Consider the following 27,822-nt stretch of genomic DNA (forward strand, 5'->3'; position numbering starts at 1 on the left):
ATCACAAGCACTGATAGCGAGAGACTGTTCAGCGCTGTCTCTCATGTGCTTGCTGAGAAGAGGAACAGACTTATGGCTGATAAAGCAGAGAAGCTAATGTTCATTAAAAAGAACCTCCCACTTTTCCTTAATAAGTAGACAAGGCTGGCTTATCATAAGCTTATCTAGTTCTACATGTCTACTCTATACCCACTTTCCTGAACAATTTTCATTGTGAGTTATAATTCACCATCTCAGGTTATCATTAGGGGGAAATGACAGCAGCACAGTGTTCAATATATTGTACTTTCGGTATCTAAATGATACAATGTTGTTTACATTGCTCATGAGGACAGACCACCTTATTTAGGGATTCTTGAAATTTTAATTTAATTTGTAATTGATTGTGGATTTTGTATCCAGTTTTCACTTTATGTATCTTTATACAATGTTTACTACTTTTCTTATGAGGACAGACATCCTTATTTACAGATTCTTGAAATTAAATTGTAATTTCATTTGTAAATAGTTACATTCATGTGGATTTATCCAGTTTGCACATTTGTATGCATGTACTTAGAGGTGCATCTGTTGTTGTTGAAGGCCTGGCTGTTACAGTCTTTATTTACACTAGTTTGTTGTAGGCCTACTGGCCTAGATGTTTATGCAGTTTTAAAGCACCTTGGCTTTGTTCTGAATGCACTTTGTTGTAGTTATCCTACAGAGAAAAATAAAATACACTTGACTTGGAATTAATGTACTGTATGCATTCAAAAGTGCTGAATAAATGTTTTATGGACCCATAATAGTGATTATTATTTAAGTTAAGTTTTGCCATAATCATATATTTTTCCATAATCAGGCAGCTGAACAACATTGGTAAAAAATGTATACATTATATATATATATTTCTATTAATCATTTTCGGCCTTTCGGCATTCGGTTTTCGGCCAACTGTTTCCTATTTTCGGTATCGGTTTCGGCCAAGAATTTCCCATTCGGTGCACCCCTAGTCTGGACAGTTGTAAAATCCTAAAAAGTCACAGTGCGTCTCCAGATCCTTGTCCACATACTGAAGGCAGCAGGAAAACTGCTCGTCAGTGCTGATATCGGTTGTACCATCAGCTGTTAGTCCGTAAAATTCACTGCCAGACGCACGGGAAACTATTGTCCTTTGAACAGAATGCGCAAATTGGGAGATAATCTCATTTTGTATGGTGTTGCTGACCCTGTTGTCTCGCCTCATAACGCATTCTCTTTCCTTGGGTAAATTATATGTCCTTTCCAACATCAACTCGTAGAGAATCCCGTCGCGCATTGTGTCTCCTCTAAATGGCAATCCCTTTCTTCCAAGAAAGGAAATCGAACGGAACAAAATCTCCAGGACATTTCTTGCCGTCTGTTGTCTTTTAACTACACCATCTGAAAGGAGTGCAGTTATTGGAGTTTGCTGTAATCCAGAAAGTTTCCTGATTGCCTCTGTGTGTATAGGCGATTTCTCGTGCAAACTGAATTTAGCAGTTGCTTTTTGCCAGTTGGAAAATCCCCTCCCCACAAAAAACTTATCACCATGGTCTGACTCTGAAGATATTAGTTTTTTTCTGCACAGCCTGGAGGCATGTAAAACAAAAAAATATATCAGTCTCTATACTGTAGGTAAGCCATCTCCACTTATCAAACCAGCTGGGTTGAAAAGAACGGGAACAATTTTCCTTTCCGAAATGCCTACCAGGGAAAACATGGTTACGAGGCTGGCACGACGGATGCATTAAAGTTGCAGCAGCCTCACTTGGTTTGGAGCCGTTGGCATTAGCTCCCCCCTCTCCTCTTCGCACTTGGATGCTAGCGCTAGTGCTAGCGCTAGCGCTAGCTTCATCCTCTCTTTGGCAGCTGTCAACGACTTCAACAGTGTTAAGGACGTTCTCTCTTGGCAAAGAGTTTCCCGAGGTACTTGGGCTTGAGCTATTGCTTGGCATGCTGTCCGAGGTTGTGTTGCAATCAATTTTACATCTTTTTGAAGGATTCGAAAATAAATCTAATATTCGCTTTTGTGCCGCCATTATAGTATGTCCGTCCTGTTACTGTACTTGTACTGTACTTAACTTGTCTGTATGTGCTTGACGTCATTTCCGACCAGACTCAAAATGTGTAAAATAAGATCTTCTTTTTTTAAACCACATCCTATAATTTTAATATTGTCAGTATATGAACATAACCAACACAATTGAATGAAACTGTTTTTGTATTATTAATATATTTTTATTATTTTTTATTTAATCTTGTGGAAGTGCAAATTCCCTGTCCTCCACCGGGGGGTGCTGCAGCACCCTCAGCACCCCTACTTCCCACGGCCCTGTATATTGTACTTGAGTAAAAGTAGAAGTACTCAGATCTTGTACTTGAGTAAAAGTAGAAGTACTCAGGTCTTGTACTTGAGTAAAAGTAGAAGTACTCAGATCTTGTACTTGAGTAAAAGTAGAAGCACACAGATCTTGTACTAGAGTAAAAGTAGAAGTACTCAAATCTTGTACTTGAGTAAAAGTAGAAGCACTCAGGTCTTGTACTTGAGTAAAAGTAGAAGCACACAGATCTTGTACTTGAGTAAAAGTAGAAGTACTCAGATCTTGTACTAGAGTAAAAGTAGAAGTACTCAGGTCTTGTACTTGAGTAAAAGTAGAAGTATTCAGATCTTGTACTTGAGTAAAAGTAATAGTCCCAGAGTGTAGGAATACTCTGTTACAGTAAAAGTCCTGCATTCAAAATGTTCCTCAAGTAAAAGTAGAAAAGTATTATCATCAAAATATAGTGAAAGTAGCGACAGTAAAAGTAGTCATTGTGCAGATTGGTCCATTTCAGAATAATAGATACAGGACTGTCTCAGAAAATTAGAATATTGTGATAAAGTTCTTTATTTTCTGTAATGCAATTAAAAAAACAAAAATGTCATACATTCTGGATTCATTACAAATCAACTGAAATATTGCAAGCCTTTTATTATTTTTAATATTGCTGATTATGGCATACAGCTTAAGAAAACTCAAATATCCTATCTCTAAATATTAGAATATCATGAAAAAGTATACTAGTAGGGTGTTCAACGAATCACTTGAATCGTCTAATTAACTCGAAACACCTGCAAGGGTTTCCTGAGCCTTGAAAAACACTCAGCTTGGTTCAGTAAACTAAATCACAAGTATGGGGAAGACTGCTGATCTGACTGCTGTCCAGAGGACCGTCATTGACACCCTCCATCAGGAGGGTAAGACACAAAAAGAAATTTCTCAAAGAGCAAGCTGTTCACAGAGTGCAGTTTCAAAGCACATCCACAAAAAGTCTGTTGGAAGGGGGAAATGTGGCAGGAAACGCTGCACAACCAAGAGAGATGACCGCAGCCTTAACAGCATTGTGAAGAAGAGTCGCTTCCAGAATTTGGGGGAGCTTCAAAGACAGTGGACTGAAGCTGGAGTCCAGGTATCAAAAGTCACGGTTCACAGACGTGTCCGGGAAATGGGCTACAATAGCCGTATTCCCATGGTCAAGCCACTTCTGAACTCAAGACAACGGAAGAGGCGTCTGACTTGGGCTAAGGAAAAGAAGCACTGGACAGTTGCACAGTGGTCCAAAGTCCTCTTTTCAGACGAAAGCAAGTTTTGTATTTCATTTGGAAGTCAAGGCGCCAGAGTCTGGAGAAAGGCTGGAGAGGAGCAAAATCCAAGTTGCTTGAAATCCAGTGTGAAGTTCCCACAGTCAGCGATGGTTTGGGGAGCCATGTCAGCTGCTGGTGTTGGTCCACTGTGTTTCATCAAGCCCAGAGTAAATGCAGCTGTGTACCAAGAGATTTTAGAGCACTACATGCTTCCGTCTGCTGAAAAGCTCTATGGAGATGAGGAATTCATTTTCCAGCATGATCTGGCACCTGCCCACAGTGCCAAAACCACCAGTAACTGGTGTACTGACCATGGCATTACTGTCCTCGATTGGCCTGCAAATTCCCCTGACCTGAACCCCATAGAGAATATGTGGGGTATTGTGAAGAAGAAGCTGAAAGACACCAGACCCAACAATGCTAATGAGCTAAAGGCCGCTATTGAAAAATCCTGGGCATCCATAACACCTCAGCAATGCCACAGGCTGATTGCCTCCATGCCACGCCGCATTGATGCAGTAATCCGTGCAAAAGGATTCCCAACCAAGTACTGAGTGCATTAATGGACATTTTCAAATGTTTGATTGTGTTTTGCTGTTATAAATCTTTTTTTTTTACTTGGTCTGAGGAACTATTCTAATTTTTTGAGATACTTAAATGAAGTAGCCTACAAGTATCTCAAAATTGTGCCCAAGTATAGTACTTGTTGAGTTTATGAACTTAGTTACTTTACACCATGTGGCTATAAAGATAAAAAGACTTAAGCCTTGCACAGAGGCATGAAAATACATTTTCAAAATGCTCAACAGTGCTGCCAAAATTATAAACTGACTGCTACACAATTTAAAATAAATGCTTTTATATATTTCTATTAGATGTGACTCTTTGGCCTTTCTGTTATTATTAACAATGCTGCTTTAGTTCTGACTGCTAAAATCCTCTGTCATTCCGTGGGGTGGGGGAGCCGGGGGCTCGGATCCTTGTCACCTTTTTCATACCTGATGAGTTTGCATCCCTGTATGTTAAAAAGCCTCAGTCAACTTAATTCATGTAATAAAAACATCTCAGGTCAGTAACACTCAAAGCTAAATGTGCAATACCATGTTCAGCTATGTGACTATTTATAATGTTATTGTTGTTACATCAAAAGATGTACATATTGAAATGATTTCTTAACTTACAGTAGGCTATTTTTTACAATGTGTGTTGGAAGGATTTATTAAATTACAATGAATATTGTCATTGTTGAAGGCTTTTAGAGAAGGATGAACTATAAGCCTGAATTACATAACATTTTATACCTAAAAACATAAAAGCCACAATAAATAAATCAAAATTATTCTAGCTGCCGTTTCATTCAGACTGTTTAAAAAACGGTAACAACGGACTACTTTTCTTAGCGGATGCATGTCAATTTAAATCAATACATACAACTATTTTTTAAATCAATAAAAACATTTTCTAAATCCATAAAAGCCTCTCAATTAATATTGGGAGTCATGTCGTTACTTTGTTGAGAATGTGGCCATGTAATAAGCGGGATAATTTGCCGCGACTTGTTCCTTATGGGGAAAATAACACCCTTCATCCAGATGAGGATCCTTCCGCTACACTTTGGGATCCTGATCGACCGACGAAGCTCCATTAAAATATACATATCTTTGGTGAATTACTGAGTTTAGGCACATTAATAACGTTTTAATGAAGTTGAATACAGTATATTCATATGTGTCAGTGATTTCATGTCAATTCGGCGAACATAAACATAAATGATCGTGGTGAAGATGATGATTAAATTAGGATTAAAAATCGAGAGCCGGGCTGCATTTCCTCCCGTTCATTTTTTTCGAATAACAACATTATTTTGTTAAATAACAACATGGGGATGTTTTGTAAATGATTACATGTCTCTTATTTAGCACAGTAGTATGATATCCGTGACATATGGATCTTAACAAAGTTCCGCTGTACATCCAGCATACTGTATCTCACTTTATTTCACATGAGCTCCAGTGTGGAACCCCACTGCACCCCCTGGTGGATCAATGATCCATTGCAGCTGGCTTCATTATAATTACATGTATCTATCACGGGGGCGGTCTCAAGTCAAACTGGAGGTTTTCCCTTGAGCGAGGGCAGATCACGTACCAATCACGGCCCTCGCGTTTCAAACTGTCTGAAATGAATCGCTACATCTGTAGTAAGACCCCCCCGGAGGTCGAAGTTAATCTTAAATGTTTCCATTTTATGCTTTGTAAGTTTGTTTCGTAACAGAAGAAATTTAAATATATTTATAAAACTGACAAGTCAAATCAAGCAATCTGATTGGTCGATAGCGTTTTTGCGGACCTCTTTGATTACAGATTTGAAAACATCGTTGCTTGCTTTAAAAGTAGCACAATTCATTATGTTAAACCTTCAAGAGTATCTAGATATCCCTGCCCTAATGCCAAAGGAACTGCACATTGAATATGTTTTGCCTTTTGATGTCTATGTCTGGACCGCTGCGTCAAAAAGGAGGGCTTCTGCCCCGTTACTTCTCCGCTGCTTTCTTGTTCCAGTATCAAAAGCTTTTCAGCCCAACGGTATACTGTTTTTCTCAGACGCGGAGGGATACTGACTTGTTGTGAAAAGTAACTTACAATTCTACCCGTGGTATACGCTCAGTATATCACGGCTAAGAACCAATCAGATTGCTTGATTTGACTTGTCCGTTTTATAAATATATATATATATATATATATATATATATAAAATACTGCAAAAGAATGTTTTGAGATGACAGATGTGTGCGTAATTCTCTCACAAAGGAAATGTAAGATATACGTTTATGTATGCAAAAAGTTCAAACTAGAAAAATGAAATACTTTGTCAAAATAGATGTTATTTAAGAATGTGACTCTTATTGACAGTTTTGGATTTAAGTAAGACAATCCAGTTAAACAATGTTTGTGAACCCTGTTAATATCTTACTTGGTCATGATCGGTCAATGATCAACCAAATAATATAGCCTGCTATATGATGGCCTGCTATAAGATAGTGTTCTTTAATAATATGACATAGCGACTCTTTTACGGTAATATCAGATCATATGACATTTAAGTAGATATTTTTACAGTTGTAGAGGTTGGATAAGCATATATGAGCCCTGGATTGTTAATGTGGGATTAAAAGGGTCATCTTGGCTAGTTTATTTAAAAAAAATCAAAAATATAAAAATCATATCTCCCCTTTCTTTGTTCCTTCCCCCACCCCTGCTTGCTATCCCTCCCACCCTCTCTATCTCTCACACACACACACACACACACACACACACACACACACACACACACACACACACACACACACACACACACACACACACACACACACACACACACACACACACACACACACACACACACACACACACACACACACACACACCTCTCTCTCTCTCTCTCTCTCTCTCTCTCCCTCTCTCTTTCTCACACACACACACACACACACCTCCATCCCTCCCACCCTCAAAAGGGCTTTTTGAGTTCACACACACACCTCCCTCCCAACCTGACCGACTTCTGTGTGAGCATAAAGGAGGAGTTTTTGTTGTAGGGAATCATTTGAAGATACTTTTAGATACAGTTTGTAAAACTTTACAACTGGCAGAATGTCAATCACTTTGTAACACATTTATTTTCTTAAAGACTGTGACTGTAAAAGTTAAGTTTGTGATTTTAACACTTATTTACTGACACTAGGCAGATGTTGGCTTTTTTCTCTCACCAAGATACTTTTAAATACACTTTGAGGTATGCAAAACCTTAAAACTAGAAAATGAAGTACATGGTCTGAATAGATTTTCTTAAAGACTGTTTCTCTTTAAGGCAAGTTTGTGATTTTAACACTTTTTTTACTGACACTGCAGATTTGTGTATAATTCTCTCACAGAGGAACTGTAAGATACACTTTTATGTATGCAAAACCTTAAAAAAACTAGAAAATAAAAATACTTTGTCTGAATAGATTTTCTTTAAAAGTTTGTCTGAATAGATTTTCTTTAAAAGGCACTTTGATTTTAATGCTATTTCAGTGGAAAAATCAATGTTAACATCAATGCAACACTTAACAACTGGTAGAATATGAAGTACTTTGTAAGGAATTGGGTTTCTTTTAATGGCTGTTTTTTATTTTAACACTTGTTCAGTTAAACAATGTAGGTCTTTTTCTGATAACCTTACATATTTTAGTTATTTTTCTGCTACCAAGATACTTTTTTTGATACACTTTTATGTAGGAACATTTTACAACTGGTAGATTGTCAATTACTTTGTAACAAATGTGTTTTCTTAAATACTGTGACTCTAAAAGGCAAGTTTGTGATTTCTAAATGCACTATTAAATAGCCCTGCTATGACCATTCTTTTCTTATTTATAATATGGTTGAAATGGAGTAATTGGAGTTGTCTGATGCACTTGATACAATTTGACGTGGTGTGTTTATTCAAAACCATTTCAACACACAATGTCATGACTTTTTTACTATACTATACTTGGACTTTTTTTCAAGATACTTTTTGACATACTATACTAGTACTTTAAAAATAAATGTACGGACATTCTACACTGTGACTCTTTTAAAATTATATATATATATATGAAATACTATACTAAGACTATGAACAGATTTGATGCAAAACTTTACAACTTGGTAAAATAAGAATTATTTTGTAATGAATTGAGTTTCTTAAAGAATCAAACTCTAAATGGAAAGTTTGTGATTTTAACACGGATTTAACAATATAGTTTTCATAACATTAATAACCTGACTTTCTTAAGTATTTTTTAGATGCTTTACTGTGAATTATTTCATGTTATTCTACCATAACATTACATTTTTCAACGTGTTGTTTTCATATTTTCCCCATACTGTGCTATTTTTTTCCCTCTATGACTTCACTCATTATATTTTGAAAAACTACACAGAGATTTTTATCAACATACAACTATTACAACATACAACTCGCTGTTTGTGAAATATCTCAACATACTTTACATGTACAGTACCTGCTTTTCTTTTTTGAAGGGTTCCAGGATATTTTGCACTTCATGCATAAAACCACTCATCTTTCTTGAAACTGACATACATTTGAGAAAAAAGACGTGCTGTCCTTTTTAGAAACAAGTTATTTTTCTGCTTCTTCCTCGCCCGTGTCTCTTCCTTCAACCAACACAACAATCAAGTCAGATCTATCAAATGAAACCTCTACCTCTGCCTTTCTCCCACCCTAGGGTCCAGAGTCAAAACACCTTCCCCTCCAGACCCTCCCCCTTCTTTTATATCCCTTGCCTGTTTTATGGTCAGTCCCTGTGACTCTGTCTCTGGCAGGTATCCCCACACTGTTGGTTTAAACAAAAATAAGTAATCTCTCAGATAATCTAGTTCCTTTCTCACAGTATGGGTTTTAAAAAAGAAGAAGAATAGACATCTCTGAGGGATGTAACATCACAGTTTTAGTGAAATCCTTTCTTTACATGTCACAGTTTCTTCACTCACAATGTTTTTGAGATAACAGTGTCTCCCATTGTCCCCCCACACACACACCAAACACACAAAAAGAAACAACACACACTATACGTTCGATATGTCCAGACATATCCAAGATGCCCGACCGCAAATACTTAAAGAAAATAGGCCATGATACCTGGATATACCATACTAGTACTTTTTAGTTTTTGTTGTTGATACATTCGAAAATATTATAATGACTATTTGACATATACCAGGGTTATGCGATTGGCAGAGGTAATATATATATATATATATACAGGCCCTTTGAGTAGAATGTTAAAAAGTAAGCTAGTTCCTGACTCATGCCCACTCCTTAGGTTGGATTCACTTACGTTAAATTACTTTAGTTACAAATAGTGAAGTTCTAGCTATAGTTCAAATGGAGTAATTTAAGCTTTCTGATGCACTTTATAGTTTGACCTTTTTTAAATACTGATGTGTTTATTCAAAACCATAATGCACACAGGCCTGTTTTTTAGTTTAGTTTAGTTTGCACTGATGTGTGCACTTAAATTGATGTTGATAGTTAAATGAGTTAATGGTTCACATGTACTGAGTTCTGAATGTCATCTAAATGTAATGCCTTTGGCATATGGTTCCCTGATTTTTGTGTCATGCTTTTACAACATACAATATAAGCAATCCTATGTTGTTGTAGTAGTACACTACTTTATATGTAGCTATTAACATGATTGCTCATATTTCAAGGCATATTTTTCTTGAACCCTTATTTTGGATCAGTTAATAAACTGCCCCCATTCAAAAACTATAAAATAGCATGGCTATATACTATGACCCAGCGCCGTATAGACTGAGAGTTACGTCATCTCCGTTCACTCCAATGGACCACTTTTTTACAGCAATGGCGGATCGTGGAGCCTCTCAATCGTTCCCCGGAAGTTAGCGCCAAGGCTAGCAGAGCTGTAGAGTTGCAGCATAATAGACCGTTCGTGACGGACTTTTAAAGGTAAGAAGAAGTTTAAAGATTTATATTGCGGATATTATCAGTACATCTGATTCAAATTAACATGTGTATTAAAGGATGTCAGTGGATTATCCCTAAATTAGTAGATTTAGGGAACGTTTACAGATAACAGATAAAGCTAGGATAACGGATCAAGTTAGCAACACACGTTGAACAGCCTTTTAATTGTAAATTCCGTTCTCTTATTGTCATTTCGTCCAACATTGTTGAATTAAGAAGAGGGGCTTCTAAACGGGATTGTATGCGGGGGTGGAGGGAGTTAAATATTAGATAAATATAACTTTGGTGCGTGTAAGAGTTAGTGTTTTTAGCAGAGCCATATTGTGTCCTTGTGATTATGTTGATTATTACCTGTCTGTATAATGTTGCAGCTCAGCTGATTTTGGATTGATGGCAAAGGGAGAGGGACTTAAGTGAGAGTGAAAACACAAGGTAAGTTTAATACTACTGTTTTATATAAGTAAGCATACTAAACATGTATTCTATCACTGTATTATATAAGTAATCTTGTTAGTAACCTACTGTATAGCAGGTGGAGGGGCAGTGATGTTACAGGTGGAGGAGCAAAACTGCAAGACTGCAAACTCAAAAGACAGAGAAATGAAGTTTGTTCTCCAGAGAAGAGGTTGATTTCACTTCATTTATTTCATATTTTCTAAAGATGTGGAAATGGCAAAAAAAAAACTTGAGAGCTGTAACCAAGACAACTGTAACAACATGAGTAGAGAGCCACCAAGGTTTTTCAAGTCCCTCTCTTGCTCCATTTTGCCAACCCAAACTTCCAGGTACATGACGGGACACCTTGCTTGTTTTTGTTGTTTGCGCTCCTCTGGCTGGGTGCTGGCAGGTGGAGGGCAGTGATGTTGGCAGGTGGAGGGCAGTGATGTTACGGGTGGAGGGGCATTGATGTTAGCTGTTACACACCAGGCTCAAACTTAACACATTGCATAATTCTTTGCAGTGTCCTTATTCCTGGAAGGGGAATCTGCAATTCCTGCAGAGTTTTGTGACCCGTTGGTCCGCACGCAAAGCACATTTTTAAAGCCTTCTTAATTGTCTCATTGCTCCATTTCATCCCCTTTGTGGTGAGTCTGCCTAATGCCTTAAGTTGGTCTTTTGAAAACATTTTCTTAAATTTGTTGTCCCTAATTTTCATTGTTTTCTTGAGAGCTGCATTTTCCTTCCCGATTTTTCTTAGTGCAGACTTTGCTTTTTTGGTGATTCCTTCTTGGCTCTTTAATTTTCTCTTAAATTGTTTTAATAGATCTGTTTGACTGGCTGCTGGTTCCCTCGTATGCTGACTGGCTGCTGGTTCCCTTGTATGCTGACTGGCTGCTGGTTCCCTCGTATGCTGACTGGCTGCTGGTTCCCTCGTATGCTGACTGGCTGCTGGTTCCCTCGTATGCTGACTGGCTGCTGGTTCCCTCGTATGCTGACTGGCTGCTGGTTCCCTCGTATGGTGACTGGCTGCTGGTTCCCTCGTATGCTGACTGGCTGCTGGCTGAGTGGGTGATGTCCACCCTCCCTGTCTCTCCTCACTAGCCATGTCCTCTCTTTCTTCACCCTCACTTTCCTTTCTCTCAGTCTCCTCATCCCTTCTTCCCTCAATCTTTGAGACTAATGTAAGTAGAAGACATGGCACTGTAGATTTTCGAACATTTAAAAATATTATACCACTTAAAAATAAGAAATATGACTTTTGTTAATAAGAGTTCATACTTATTATACCTGTGTCACCTTTCACACTATAGCTGTGATCATGAGCTATGGGCTTTGTAGATACAGGTCCCGGGGTGAATCGTGGTGCAGGCGCCCTTCTCTTTTTGACCACAGGGCGATGCACGAAGATGGTTGCTATAGCCTCTGCTCTCAGCCTAGTCTTGCCCCTTTTTGTCTTGACAAACTGGTCTGCATCAAAATGTGCCTGCGGAGTGACTTGAGGTTACTTCACACACAGAACAACTCAGTTTTGTCTGCCCACATACATATACCATAGTGGTTGAATACACGGTATTAGGAAACACTTTAAACTTACTGGACATGTTATACTCATTACATACTGTATATAAAAAATGACCAAGAATGTGAGACAACTTTATAGAAATTCATATCACATCTGTTACTGATGCCATGTGTCATACTTTGTTAAACTCACAAATAATAAAGTTACATAACTTCAGTTGGGAACAAAGACCACACCTTATCTCCCCAAGGCAATTTCCTATCCAATAGGTGTGCTATATAGGTGTGTATAACCCTTTCTCCTGTCTGTTACTCCCTCTTTCAGCACAATAACCAGAGGGGGATTCAATGGATCCTGAATGCCTGCATTGAGACCCTCACCCTGCACCCTGAGTCTCAACTCTGTGTTTTTCAAGCCTTTCCCTGTTTTTTGGTATTAAACAAAACATTAAGCTTTCCCAATGGTGTGGTTTTCGTTTTGTGAAAAAGTGCAAATGCAGTGTTTGTATATAATAACCTCACATATTCTTTTGCTATTGGTCGTGAAATTGCTCCTGCTGACTTGAGCCAGCCATTTTTTCCTGCGCTCTGTGTCAGTGGGGAAGCCGTACATTCGTACTCCTTTCTCTGAGCGATTTGAGCATCCCCAGGCAGCACAGCAAACCATGGTGGCGACTAGGAGGCAGCACAGCAAACCAGGACAACAAGGAGGAAAAGGCACAGACAAACTGCATGATATGCTATTCAATGTCTATTGAATTCCATGTATTTGCAATGGATGTTCCTAAAACAACACATTTAACATCATCATCATCATGCTGCTGCTGCTGCTAGTCCTTTGATAGTCACCTGTCGGTCTCCTGTCCTTTCTGAAAGCCATAAAGATGACATTAGTCATTTAGATAACTTGTGTCCTCAATTACCATGGGATTACTGAAACTACCATGAATTTAAGAAAATGGTAGAAATGAATCTAATCTGAATTTTGAAGCATTCCTTTAGATCCCCTCCCTCACCACCATACAAGTTTAAGAAGATAATATTGGTTTTAAAGAATTCAAAGCTATAAACAGCAACAGGCTCTTTAACCAAGGCACTGTTAGCCTAACATGTAAACTAGTTGTTCACACTAATCCTAATATTATCACTTAATATTAGCAAATTCTATTTTATTTTTTAAAACATATTGATGTAAATACATACATATATCAATTTGTTGTATAAATATTGCAAATCAAAACCTTTATTCACTAATAATTACCAAAAATCGTAGTTCTATGTCCTGTTATCAATGCATTCACATTGCCCGCCATGAACTTCCGGGGAACGATCCTCGTCTGCATGAACCACGTGACGATAACCGTTTTTGGACTTCCGCTGTCGTAAATCTTCTATCTATATGGCGCTGCTATGACCATTCTTTACTTATTTAGAAATATGGTTTGAATGGAGTAATTTGAGTTGTCTGATGCACTTGATACAATTTGACTTTTTAACATACTGATGTGTTTATTCAAAACCATTTCCACACACACAATGTCATGACTTTTTCAAGATCTTTTGGACAAACTATGACTTTCTTTAATATGTTTATAAATCCTATACTGACATTACAGAAAAACGATAATATAATCCTTAACTACATACTATACTTGGACTTTTTTCAAGATACTTTTGACATACTATACTATTACTTTTAAAATAAATGTTCGGACATTCTACATGTGACTCTTTTTAAATTAAATATATGAAATGCAATACTATGACTAGGATTGTTCAACATACTGGTGTATACAATAACCGTTTTCATATTTTGACCTCCTTCATGATATTTTCATAATATTCTATTATTTTACCTCTTTTTCTCTATATTTTCAACACACTATACTATGACCGCTTGGACACTCTGCTATTTACCTTTTTTTTTATTTTCGATATATTATTAGACTATGTCTGTTATCGAGATATTTTCAACATACTGTTAAGCAAAGTTATATGAGTTTTTTTGTTTGTTTTGTTTTTTTCATGATATTTTCGAACATAACATAGACTTTTTGGTATGTACATGTACCGGACTGTAACATATGAGGCATGTAATGCTTAAGTTACATAAAAGCAGACACCCTACTATTTAATCTTGTTATTTACATTTATTTACAATTTCATGTTCACCAAGCTTCGTTACAAGTATCTACTGATATTTAGTTTGTATGCTGTTATACAGTTTAACCTGTAGTGCTCTACACTTACATTGGCTAGAGGTCTGACGTTCTGATTTGGGATAAGAGCGAAGAAGTCAAGGGATTGCCAGAACATTCCATACGCTAATGTGTGTGACTTCTTGTCATTGTTCTCAGGTGGGTAAACTGTGTAGAAATGCATAAATAATCAGTAAATGTTATAAAATGTTAACGGATCAACTCAGTAACAGTTTGGGAAAACTCGACACGGTTAATCAGCAATTAAATACAATTTGAGGTATTTATGATGAGAATTGCCAACTCCAGTTAGCATGTTAGCATGTAGCTTAGCTCGTGATGCTAGCGCGAGTTAGCCGTTAGCTTGGTATTCTTTGTAGCTGGTTAGCGATACACGGCCGTGACGCAATGATATAATGCCTTTCGTTGTAATTGAATATGGGCTTCAGAGAAATGTTGGTAGATGAATGGAAGAGTTATCCAATGTTAATAGAGAAGTTTATTACCACATGAATTCATTACAGAAGTGGCCTAGCCATGCTAGTATAGGGTGACCAGACGTCCCCGTTTTCCGGGGACAGTCCCCGTTTGTATTGGCCTGTCCCCGGTTGAAACTGTCCCCGGAAATGTCCCCGTTTTTTAATATACGTTAAAAACACATAGCGAGGTGAAATAAAACGTTTAATGTCAGGAAACACTGGGTAAACACTAAACAGACTGGGGTCAAACCAGCCCCTACTTCGGAAAACACAGTCAAGCCTGCCCGCACGTTGTATTGCGGTGCGCGAATATCCTATGCATTACGGTAGAGGCCTGTAAAAACTGCCTTCAAAATAAAAAGCGTTTACTCGGTCAATAAAAAATATACCTAAAAAACACACCAAACATATTCATATATATACTGGAGCTTAAATTAAGAAATATGTAGGCTACTATATATTGTGATCAATAATAATTTAAAACAAACTATGTATAACTACCACATTATAACTGAGTGAATGTAAAATGTAAGGATACAGTTATTAAGACATATCTGACATTTCCACTGGGTAACTATTTTAAATGTATGCTGTTTAAAATCTCAAATTAGATCGATTGATAATATTTTGATTATTATTTAATGAAAACTGTCCATAATCAAAGAGTCATTCGAAGTCAATCAAATGCTTATTTCACTTCAGGGTGATAGCAGGAGACCCCATCTAGTCAATCAGAGCAAATCAGGACAATCTGATGTAGAACTTCAAAATAAAATACTTTTGAAATCTCATATATGGGCTATCGTCCTTCTGTTTTTATACAAGAATAAATTAAAAAACTGTCAAATCATCAAAGACTTATTTCACTCCAGGGTGATAGCAGGACACCCCATCTAATCACTCAGAGAGAATCTGGACAATCTGATGTAGAGTTTCAAAATAAAAGACCTCTGAAGTCTCATATATGAGCTATCATCCCTCTGTTTTTAGATAAGAATAAAACAAAAACTATCCAGTATCAAAGACTTATTTCACTTCAGGGTGATAGCAGGACACCCCATCTAGTCACTCAGAGAGAATCTGGACAATCTGATGTACAGTTTCAAAATAAAAGACCTTTGAAGTCTCATGTATGAGCTATCGTACTTCTGTTTGTATCCAACAGTTCAAATGTTCGAATTACATTGAACCAGAATTGTCCCCTTTTTTCTTTAACAGCGAAGAAAATTGGATATGTTAATGATATATTGACCGCAAAACTCAAAATGTCCCCGGTTTTAATTTTGAAAATCTGGTCACCTTATGCTAGTAGGGTGTTGTATTCATGTAAAATGCTATTGTGGTTAACTAAGCACCTTGCTAAGGCTCATAGTAAATGTTTCGTAAGTTATGAAGAACACTTATTGTGTTCTTGTTAATATGTGTAGCTTTATAAGGAATAAGTTTGTAGTTAACATGTGAATGACACATTCAGAGTATGTGTAGTAACATGTAAGGTATATATGCACAATATACAGATAATTCACTTATTGTGTAAAGAAAAGGGAATATTACAGATGTATTTAAGTTGATTTATTTCAATTCAGAGTTTATTGTTTTAATTAATCCTATATGTGCTTGAGAAACATAAAGAACTATGTTATTTTGAGAGATATAAATATATTTTAAGATTTCGAATAAAGCAGAACATTCCCAATCCTGAGACCGGTAACATACATACCAAACATATATCACTTTATTTCATTATTTTTCAACATACATGAAGGTGGCACACCTTAACCAAGTCAATCAACAATAGCTTATGCCAAAGCCAGGGTGACAGCTAGGGATGTGACGAACCGAGGCTTCGGAACACGGTTTGAGTTATCCAGGAAGTTTCTGGTGAAGCGCGTATCGCGGCTTGTATCATTTTAGGCCATTGACTGCTTCAGATAGTGGTTCAGAGGGTTCAGATGTGTTAAACCACTGACACTTCACAGTTGTATTACACTGTTACCTGTCCGGTAACAGGCCCCTCCTGTTACCGGACCCGGTCAAGAGGACTCAGACCCACCCTCTGAAGATTGTTTGTTTGCACCTATATAACTTGCTGATGTTTGTACTGTGTGCCTTCGGTGTGTGTCCCATCCCTTAGTTTGGTTTTCTAAACCTGCTTACTCTTCCTGGTTTTCCATAAAGGTTCTGCACAAAATTGCTCATCCCATTGAAGCAAAAGGTTTTTTAAAACTAAATTATATGTTTTTTCTTCAAATAAAATAAGTTTCCTCCTTACCGTTATCCTCTGTCATGTTTCGGGTCTTTACAAAATAGATTATTACTCTGTCTGTCTGCTAGAGTATGGATGCAACAAAAAAACACCCTGTTATCTCAATTATGGGTATTTTTACACTCATCTGTCAATTATTCTTATCCCTAGTGTGAGATCTAGATTACTCAAAAGATAACTTATTTTTGAAAAACAAAACCTGTGGACATCTTATTATTAAATGACAAAGAAATTATACTTTGTTACAACATTTTCAGTGGTAGAGACCAGTCTGTCATCAATCTAAAAAAATATATATATATACATCTTATAATTTATTTGTCATTTAGGCAAAACATCTTAATAACCCCCTTCATAACATGTCTGATACTCTAAACAAAAAAAGAACACCCATACTACAAAGTAACGCGTTTCTGTAACGCAACTACTTTTTGCTGTAACTAATAACGTTACTAATGACATATTCCCATTAAGTAACGCCGTTATAGTTACTGTGATTTAAATGGGTGCGTTACTGCGTTACATTATGTGATGGGACTGAACCGAATCTCCCTGCGGATGTAATTTACAGGCGAATACAGCGATGTCCTCTCACAGCACCATGGAAAAGTGAAAGTAACCAGAGAGGAGTGATGATTGGTTAACACGGGATAACATTTCAGGGTAAGCCAATCAGAAACAGAGTTGGGCGGGTCTTGCCTTATGGGGAAAATACACACACGAACACTTGCTAATGCTAACACACACACACACACACACACACACACACACACACACACACACACACACACACACACACACACACACACACACACACACACACACACACACACACACACACGGCAACGCTCACCACCAGCACACACACACACACACAATGGCAGATGCAAGTATCAGCGAGAGCAGTAGCGCATTTACAACTTGGAAATATAACCACTATTTTCAATTTGTGGGGATAAAGGACGCAAAAAATATTTGGTAAAATGTAAACTGTGCAGGACAGAAAGCATTGTCCACATCGAAAAACAGCAATGCCAATCTCCTGAAGCACCTAAGTAATGTACATGTGGGGAGTTGTCTTTTCTCTTACTGTGCCACAGAACAACACAAAAACTTGTATTTTTAAAGTAAAGTAACTTATTACTAATTACTTTTATAATTTAGTAACTAATAAAGTAACTAGTTTTTGAGAGCAGTAACTATAACTATTACTACTTACTTTTTTACAAGTAACTTGCCCAACACTGATGTTATGTTCGAAAATACCATGAAAAAAAACAAAAAACAAACAAAAAAACTCATAACTATAAAATGTGCTCAACCGTATGTCGAAAATATCTCGATAACAGACATAGTCTAATAATATATCGAAAATAAAAAAAAGGTAAATAGCAGAGTGTGTTGAAAATATAGAGAAAAAGAGTTAAAATAATAGAATATTATGAAAATATCATGAAGGAGGTCAAAATATGGAAAGGGTTATTGTATACACCAGTATGTTGAACAAATTCTAGTCATAGTATTGCATTTCATATATTTAATTAAAAAAGGGTCACATGTAGAATGTCCGAACATTTATTTTAAAAGTAATAGTATAGTATGTCAAAGGTATCTTGAAAAAAGTCCAAGTATAGTATGTAGTTAAGAATTATATTATATAGTTTGTCTGCAATGTCAGTATAGGATTTCTAAACATATTAAAGAAAGTCATAGTTTGTCTAAAACAGCGGTTTTCAAAGTTTGAGGCGCCCCTCCCCTAGGGAGCGCCAGAGAGCTTCAGGGGAGGCGCAGCGTGAGACACAAAAGAACGAGAAAAAGACGAGTAAAGTGACACTTGCCCACTTGTGGCTGTCTGTGGAGACCGAGTTCCCCCACCTTGCCAAAAAGGCTGTAAAAGTGCTCATTCCCTTCACCTCCACCTACCTGTGTGAGTGCAGGTTTTCCGCATTGACTTTGATCAAAAGCAAGTACCGGTAAAGGCTGCAGCCAGAGTATGATCTGCGTTTATTCCTGTGTGTATCAAAGACGCAGACTCATTGTTCCCACTAAAGTAGGGGTGAGTGTAATAAGGAGGCAAAGTTGACGTTCAGTGTGTTACCGGGAGCATATAAGGATTTATCCACCATGTTGAAAATGTTAAAAAAAATATGTCTTGAGAACGCGGCGTGCGGAAATATACGGGTCGTGCTGCAGCTAGATGTGCCTGTCCTCTGTAAGAAGGTGTCGGCGACTGACATGCAAGGAAGAATGGCTGTCCACAGGCTGTTCCAACTTTAACAACTGTATTAACTTCCAGGGTAGTGAATTAAACATGCAATTGTAATTGGGTGTGTGGTATATTTTCATGCACGGACACGCATGTTCCACAACACACAAACTGAACAACACTCAATTTTCCGATCGCTACCGGCGTCCTTGCGATCTTGTTATAATAACAAGTGCACGTTACTGATGCAATATGGTTGAAACCATTCGGGCTTATTCTAGAGGGGTGCAAGGAATAGTCCAAGTAGTGGGGGAGTTTTATACAATATTGTAGCGATCTGCATTTATTGTTCAAGTGTTCTGTTAACTGTTTGTGTCAGGCTTCTGTGAGGAGAGCAGGTAGGGGCGGGGTTGGGGAGCAGAGGGTTTGGTGTGTGTGTGTCTGGGTGGGCGCGTGGAGGTGAGTGAGAGGTTGGCGCGAGAGGAGAGAGAGTGAGAAAGGACGGATGAGAGCCGTTGGTTGTTAATAAACCTGTTTAACTTGAGAACGCTTCACTCGTCATTCCGACACGTCCGGGTGGACGTTACATTGGTGTCAGAAGTAAAAAAAAAACAACAAAAAAAACAGAGTTTTATCCGCTAATCGCCGGTAGCCGCAGCTAGCACTGACTCGGCTAACGTTAGCTCTGCTTCATCGGCCGGTAAATAATGGAAGCACAGATGAACCGGACCGGAGCTCGTCCGAAAGTCAAGGAGGAGATGGATGGCTTATGGCGTGACTCAGAAGACAATTTATGGCGTGAATTAAATGCTGCTGCCGGTTTCGACTCGGCCGGCGGGAAGCGGCACGTCGGCGCAGGGACCTCCCCCGGGAGTGGCGCGGCGCCGGTTGTAAACAATGATGGCGGCGCCCGGCTCCAAGTTAAAACACCGAAATACAACGGTAAAGCCGACTGGGAAGCCTTCCATGCCTAATTTGAACTGTTATCACGGGCTGTGGGCTGGTCTGAGGACAATAAGGCGCTCCAGCTGGCCCTGTGTATTACAGATGAAGCTTTATCCTGTTTGCTACTGCTCAGCCCGGCTGAAAGAACTGACTATGGGGCCTTGGTTGGGGCTCTGAAGCGGCGGTTTGGACAATGCAGCCAGCCTGGGGTGCTGCGTTCGGAGCTGTCAAGCAGACAGAGACAGCCGGGTGAGCCGCTCCGCATATTGGCTAATGACATTGAAACCCTGGCGAGAAGGGCATACAGCCACATGTCCCCTGAGGTGCAGAGCGAGCTGGCTAGGGACCAGTTTATCCGGGCCATAACCCCCAGGGAGCTGCGCGTCCAGACACAACTGGCACATCCCCGCTCTCTGCAGGAAGCACTGGAGCTGGCGTTGGAGAGAGAGGTTGTAGGAGGGGCGGCAGAGAGCACGCACACGGGAGGCGGCCCGGTTGTGAGAACGGTGAGACAGGAGGAGCCAGGACAAGAGAAACCAGCATGGGCGGCTGAGTTGACTGAGCTAATCCGTGCTATGGCACTGCAATCGCCGCAGGGCAGCAACCGTCCTCGTCGGGGCCTCTGGTGTGTTGGGGGTGCGGCCAGGTCGGCCATATTAGCACAAGGTGCCCCATGAATGCTGATATTCAGGGAAACGCCCCCGGGTCTGTGTAAATGGGACGTCACAGACCCCCGCCGTTGGGTCCCATCCTGCCTGGTCTCCAGTGGACAGAGCCCAGCTGCACGGAGGGGGGAGCGGGGCTCCGCTTCCCCCAGAAGCAAACGACATCGCAGAGTCTGTGAGGGTGGTGGGCTGGACTCACGCGGGGGATTTCTGCCATGTCCCCGTCACCCTGGCAGGGGCCCCATGGACGGCCCTTGTTGACACCGGCTCCACAGCGACACTGATGAGACCGGACGTGGTCCCAGCGGGGACACGGTTGACACCCACTCTGGTGAAACTGCGAACAGTAACCGGTGAGCTAGCCCCTATGCTTGGGAGAGGGGTGGTGGTTATACAGGTGGGGGGGCTGTCAGTGTCTGTTAAGGTGTGGGTTGCGGCAGTACAGGACTCCTGCATATTAGGACTTGACTTTCTGCGGGTTGCACGCTGTGTGCTAGACCTGGGGAGGAACACGCTGGCCTTTCCAGGGGGTCCCACAGTTGAAATGGTGCACCCCACACTTGCCACGACACCACACCCACCTACATCAAGAGTGACTGAAACACTTCCCCCACCCCAAACCCCCCCCCCTGCAGCCATGCCCCCTGTCATCAATGCTAACCCCAGCCCCAACCCCACACCCCGTACTCCAGTTGATGTACGGCCCCCGGCCCCGGAACAACAACCTGCAGCTCTAAAGGGGGACAGACGGGCGGCAGTGAAGGAGGTGTGGAAACGCAGCTGTGATGACTTAAAACCCGAGCAGCGGGAGGAACTGTGGCAAGTGCTGTGGGAGTTTAAGGACATTTTTGCTCTGACAGAAGAGGAAGTGGGCCTGACACACCTGGTGCAGCACGATATCGACACGGGCGACGCACGGCCCGTCAAGACACGCCCCCGCCGCCTTCCCCTGGCCCATCAGACAGCAGCAGACAGCGCTATTGATGAGATGCTGTCAGCCGGCATTATTGAGCCCTCTGACAGCCCCTGGGCCTCGGGGGTTGTGATGGTCAATAAGAAGAAGAGTTCAAAGATGAGGTTTTGTGTGGACTACAGACCGCTGAACAGTGTGACCAAGAAAGACTCATACCCGCTGCCCCGCATAGATGAGTGTTTGGACTTGGTGTCTGGCTCATCCTGGTTCTCCTCTTTAGACCTGCGCAGCGGGTATTGGCAAGTTCCCCTCAGCCCAGAAGCCAGACCAAAGACAGCTTTTTGCACTGGGAGGGGGCTGTGGCAGTTTTGAGTCCTCTCCTTCGGCCTGTGCAACGCTCCGGCCACGTTTGAGCGGCTGATGGAAAGGGTGCTCGCTGACGTTCCCCGACAGGAGTGCCTGGTCTACCTGGACGATATCCTGGTCCATGGTAGCTCCTTCCAGGCGGCTTTAGGAGCCCTGCGGCGGGTTCTACAGAGGATAGCAGCAGCGGGGTTGAAGCTCCACCCCGACAAGTGCTGTTTCTTGAGGAGAGAGTTGGAGTTCCTGGGGCACCGAGTCGGAGGAGAGGGCATCAGCACGCTGGAGGAGAAGGTGCGGGCAGTAAAGGACTGGCCAGCCCCCATCAATCTGCGGGAGCTGAAGAGCTTCATTGGGTTAGCGTCGTACTACAGGCGGTTCGTGCGTGGCTTCTCTTGCATAGCTGCACCCCTGTTCCGCCTGCAACAGAAAGACTGTGATTTTGCTTGGACTCCAGAGTGTGAGCTGGCCTTCAGCTCTTTAAAGAAGGCCTTGACGGAGTCTCCCATCCTCACTCCCCCAGACCTCAGCCTACCGTTCGTCCTGGATACGGACGCCAGTGACGTCGGGATGGGGGCGGTGTTGAGCCAGGTGGGGCCTGGGGGGGAAAAAGTGGTGGCGTATTTCAGCAAAACCTTCAACAAAGCTGAACGGCGCTATTGTGTGACACGCAGAGAGTTGCTGGCAATTGTGAGAGCAATCAGCCATTTCAGGTACTACCTGTGTGGCCTGTCCTTCACAGTGAGGACTGACCACGCAGCCCTCCAGTGGCTGATGTCCTTCAAGGAGCCCGAGGGACAGATTGCACGCTGGCTAGAAGGACTGGCGCCGTACGTCTTCACAGTGGAGCACAGGGCGGGGGTTCGCCATACCAACGCTGACGCCCTGTCCCGGCGCCCCTGTGCTCCCAGCGGCTGTCGGTACTGTGAAAAGAGAGAGGACCAAGAAAAGGAGCTCTGTGCAGAGGAGGAGCGAGACCACAGGCATAAACCAGCCGAGCCGGTCTGCAGAGGTGCACGGATCATCGACTCACCCGAATGGAGAGCGCGGCAGGAAGAGGATGCTGACCTACAGCCAGTGCTGAGGTGGGTGGAGTCAGGACAAAAGCCACTGTGGAATGAAGTTGCTGGGTGCTCGCTTGCCACCAAAGGACTGGTTGCAAAGTTTGAGGCTCTCCGGACGAAGGATGGAGTGCTGCAGAGAGCCTGGAAAGAGCCTGCAACGGGGGAGGAGAGGTGGCAGGTGGTGGTCCCCAGGGCGCTGAGGGAAGAAGTGCTTAAGGCCTCCCATGGAACTACTGGGGCAGGACACTTTGGGGTCTCCAAAACCTTGCGTCGACTCCGCCAAAGCTGTTACTGGGGCCAGCTCAGGAGAGATGTTGAGGACTTCTGCCGCCGCTGCGACCTTTGTACGGCGTACAAAGGTCCCACTGATCAGTCACGTGCCCAGCTTCAGCAGCTAGCGGTGGGGGCCCCGATGGAGAGGGTGGCGGTGGACATAATGGGCCCATTCCCGTGCACAGAGAAGGGGAACCGTTACGTCCTGGCCGCCATGGACTATTTTACAAAATGGCCAGAGGCGTATGCTATACCAGACCAGGAGGCGGTGACCGTTGCAGGTGCCCTGGTGGAGGGCATGTTTGCCAGATTTGGAGCGGCCGAGGTCATTCACAGCGACCAAGGAAGAAACTTTGAGTCGAGGGTGTTCGCCGCTATGTGTGACCGGCTGGGCATGCAAAAGACGCGGACTACTCCTCTGCACCCGCAGAGTGACGGACTGGTCGAACGGTTCAATAGGACTCTGGGAAAACAACTCGCTATCCTCACCGCGGAGCATCAGCGTGATTGGGACATGCACCTCCCTCTTGTTCTTTGGGCCTACAGATCGGCTGTGCAGGAGTCCACCTCATGCACACCGGCCCTGCTCATGCTGGGGCGAGAGCTGCGGACACCAGCAGAAATGGCTTTTGGCCGACCCCCCGACACACCAGCGGTTCCTCCGGGACCGGAATATGCCAGGAGGCTCCAGGATAGAATGGAGTCAGCACATGCCTTTGCCCGCGATCAGCTGCAGAAGGCGGGCATGAGACAGAAAAGAAACTATGACACGAGGGCTAGAGGGGGGGACTTCAAGGCCGGGGACCTGGTGTGGGTGTATAGTCCAAGAAGAAAGAAGGGCCGGTGCCCTAAGTTGGACTGTCACTGGGTGGGCCCTTGTGAGGTGCTGGAAAAGCTGGGAGAGGTGGTCTATAGGGTCCAGCTGCCGCCTAGAGGGAGACGGGTGGCCCTCCACAGGGACCGGCTGGCCCCATACAGAGGCGATGCACATCCGCGGCCTAGACCCCCAGCATCGTCTAGGAGAAACCAGACAGTCACTTCCCCCGATTCACTGACTGTGTCCCCTGCTGACCCCCCACATTCACCCCCACCCCCAAACTCACCCCCTGTTCCGGGACAGGATGTTCCAAGCCGGCAAGCGCAGGCGCCTGTGTTCACTCCAAGGCGGCCTCAGAGACCAAGAAGAGCCCCGGGCCACCTCAGAGACTTTTTATGCATTCCCTCGGGGCGAGGGACTTAGTAAGGGGGGGGCAATGTAGCGATCTGCATTTATTGTTCAAGTGTTCTGTTAACTGTTTGTGTCAGGCTTCTGTGAGGAGAGCAGGTAGGGGCGGGGTTGGGGAGCAGAGGGTTTGGTGTGTGTGTGTCTGGGTGGGCGCGTGGAGGTGAGTGAGAGGTTGGCGCGAGAGGAGAGAGAGTGAGAAAGGACGGATGAGAGCCGTTGGTTGTTAATAAACCTGTTTAACTTGAGAACGCTTCACTCGTCATTCCGACACGTCCGGGTGGACGTTACAATATGTTTAAAACATAAAAATAAAAAGGTTTAAACAAGTTATTGTTTAATGTTTTAAGGAGGTGACGCTACTCAGCCAATCAAATCGGTGCCGTCAGCACGATAGATTCAAACACACACACACAGAGACGAGACAAGAGGAGAGAAACAGTCGGAGTAATTTCAAATGGCGGAAGGTAGACAGCGAAAACAGAGCATTTAATTACATTTTCTCTTACTGGACCTCTTTGAAATGCAATTGAATACCCCTGCATTATAGCAACAATAATAATAATAATAATAATAATAACAGCAATAATAATTGGGAGGGGGGGCGCGGCTGTTCTTATGTTCTCTCTTATGTGCTCACCTACCCACACTTTGAAAACCCCTGGTCTAAAATATCTTGAAAAAGTCATGACATTGTGTCAATCAATCAATCAATGTTTATTTATATAGCCCAATATCACAAATGTTACATTTGTCTCAGTGGACTTCACAGTTTGTACAGAATATCAGTATGACAATATGACACCCTCTGTCCTTAGACCCTCACATCGTACAAGGAAAAACTTCCGGAGAAAACCCACAGTTTAAAGGGAAAAATGGGAGAAACCTCAGGGAGAGCAACAGAGGAGGGATCCCTCTCCCAGGACGGACAGACGTGCAATAGATGCCGTGTGTAAATTGAAAAGATAATACATTTGCAACATAGGTAGTCCAAATGTTTGGAAATGCATGTGTCTATAATAGGAAGATGAATCCACCAGGATATCCATCCAGGACTTATGATCCAGGACCACAGCCACGACTCAAGATCCAGGACTCGCGATCCATGACACAGGACCGCAGGATCATCCATTACTTTGGGGAAGCTGGGTTAATCGGAACATGAGAGTACACAGGTATAGACAGAGAGAAGGAAGAAGTAAGATGTCCCCCGACAAACTAAGCCTATGTCAGCATAACTAGGGGCTGAATCTAATCAGCCCTAACTATAAGCTTTATCAAAAAAGATGGTCTTAAGCGCACTCTTAAAAACGGATAGGGTGTCTGCCGCCCGAACACAAACTGGAAGCTGATTCCACAAAAGTGGAGCTTGATAAGAAAAGGCTCTGGCTCCCATTGTACTTTTAGAGACTCTAGGAACCAGCAACAACCCTGCATTCTTGGAACGCAATGCCCTAGTAGGACAGTAGGGTATAATGAGTTCTTTAAGGTACGATGGCACCTGCCCATTAAGGGCTTTGTAGGTGAGAAGAATAATTTTAAATTCTATCCTGTGTTCTATATGGAGCCAGTGTAAGGCAGCCAGAACAGGATTAATGTGGTCCCATTTCCTAACTCTGGTTAGTACACGAGCTGCAGCATTTTGAATCAGCTGAAGCGGCTTGATTGACTTCTTGGTACACCCTGATAATAAGGAGTTACAATAATCCAGCCTTGAAGTAACAAATTCATGGACTAGTTTCTCTGCATCGTTTTGAGGCAAGATATGCCTGATTTTTGCAATGTTACGTAGATGGAAGTAGGCGGTCCTTGAATTTGATTTTATGTGGACGTTAAAGGATAAATCCTGATCAAATATAACACCAAGATTCCTTACAGTCTCACTGGAGGCCAAATGAATGCCATCCATAGTTAGTATATCTTTAGATAATTTGTTTCGTAGATTCTTCGTGCCAAGTACAATAACTTCAGTTTTGGTCGTGTTTAACATCAAAAAATGTAAGGTCATCCACTTTAAGTCCTTGAGGCAGTCTTGAATTTTATTTAGACGATTAATTTCATCAGGCTTGATTGATAAATATAGTTGAGTATCATCCGCATAACAATGAAAGTTTACAGAATGATTCCTTATAATATTGCCTAACGGAAGCATATATAATGTGAACAAAATAGGTCCGAGCACTGAGCCCTGTGGCACTCCATGGCTAACTTTGGTTTGCGTGGAAGATTCATCGTTGACACCTACAAACTGAGAGCGTTCAGATAGATAGGACCTAAACCAGCCTAAAGCAGTTCCCTGTATGCCAACTAAGTGCTCTAGTCTTTGCAATAGGATATCATGGTCGATAGTATCAAATGCAGCACTGAGATCGAGCAAAACAAGAATAGAGACAAGTCCCTTGTCTGAGGCTATTAGAATGTCATTTGTGACTTTAACCAGAGCTGTCTCTGTGCTATTATGTGTTCTAAAGCCAGACTGAACATTTTCAAATAAATCATAGTTTTTTAAGTAATCACACAGCTGTTTTGCGACTGCTTTCTCAAGAAGTTTTGAGAGGAACCGAAGATTAGAAATAGGTCTATAGTTGGCTAAAGCCTCTGGATCGAGGTTGTGCTTTTTAAGAAGCGGTTTTATCACTGCTACTTTGAATGATTGTGGAACATAGCCTGATAATAAAGACATATTCATAATATTTAATGAAGAAGTGCTAATTAATGGAAAAACTTATTTTAACAGCTTAGTTGGAATCGGGTCTAAGATACACGTTGATGGTTTAGAAGAGAGAATCATTGAATTTAATTGTTCAAGGTTTATGGCTGAAAAGCATTCTAGTTTACTATCTAGTGCAGGGGTCGGCAACCCGCGGCCCACGGGCCGCATGCGGCCCTTTAAGCCCTCTGCTCTGGCTCCCTTGAGCTTAGACAAAAATAAGAAGGAAATAAAATAAAAGTATTTGTAGGACTATTTATATTTTGTTGCACGGTTGAAAATGTTTCGTATCTTGTATTTTGAGGTGATACTGTGACACATAAATAAAAAACAAAATGGTTTTAATTAGGTAAATTAAAATATGCGTCACATCCTGCTACGGTCCCGCGCGAGCGCC

At 41.7% G+C, this 27,822-nt stretch overlaps 1 protein-coding gene across 1 annotated transcript in view; it reads right to left on the bottom strand.

The window, feature by feature from the left end:
* Positions 1-27,822, bottom strand: part of LOC307015980 (general transcription factor II-I repeat domain-containing protein 2A-like) — a 576,621-nt gene that overhangs the window by 100,296 nt on the left and 448,503 nt on the right. The window lies entirely within an intron of this gene.

The sequence above is a fragment of the Notothenia rossii genome, assembly GCF_949606895.1.
Source record: "Notothenia rossii genome assembly, chromosome: 8".
Taxonomy (NCBI): domain Eukaryota; kingdom Metazoa; phylum Chordata; class Actinopteri; order Perciformes; family Nototheniidae; genus Notothenia; species Notothenia rossii.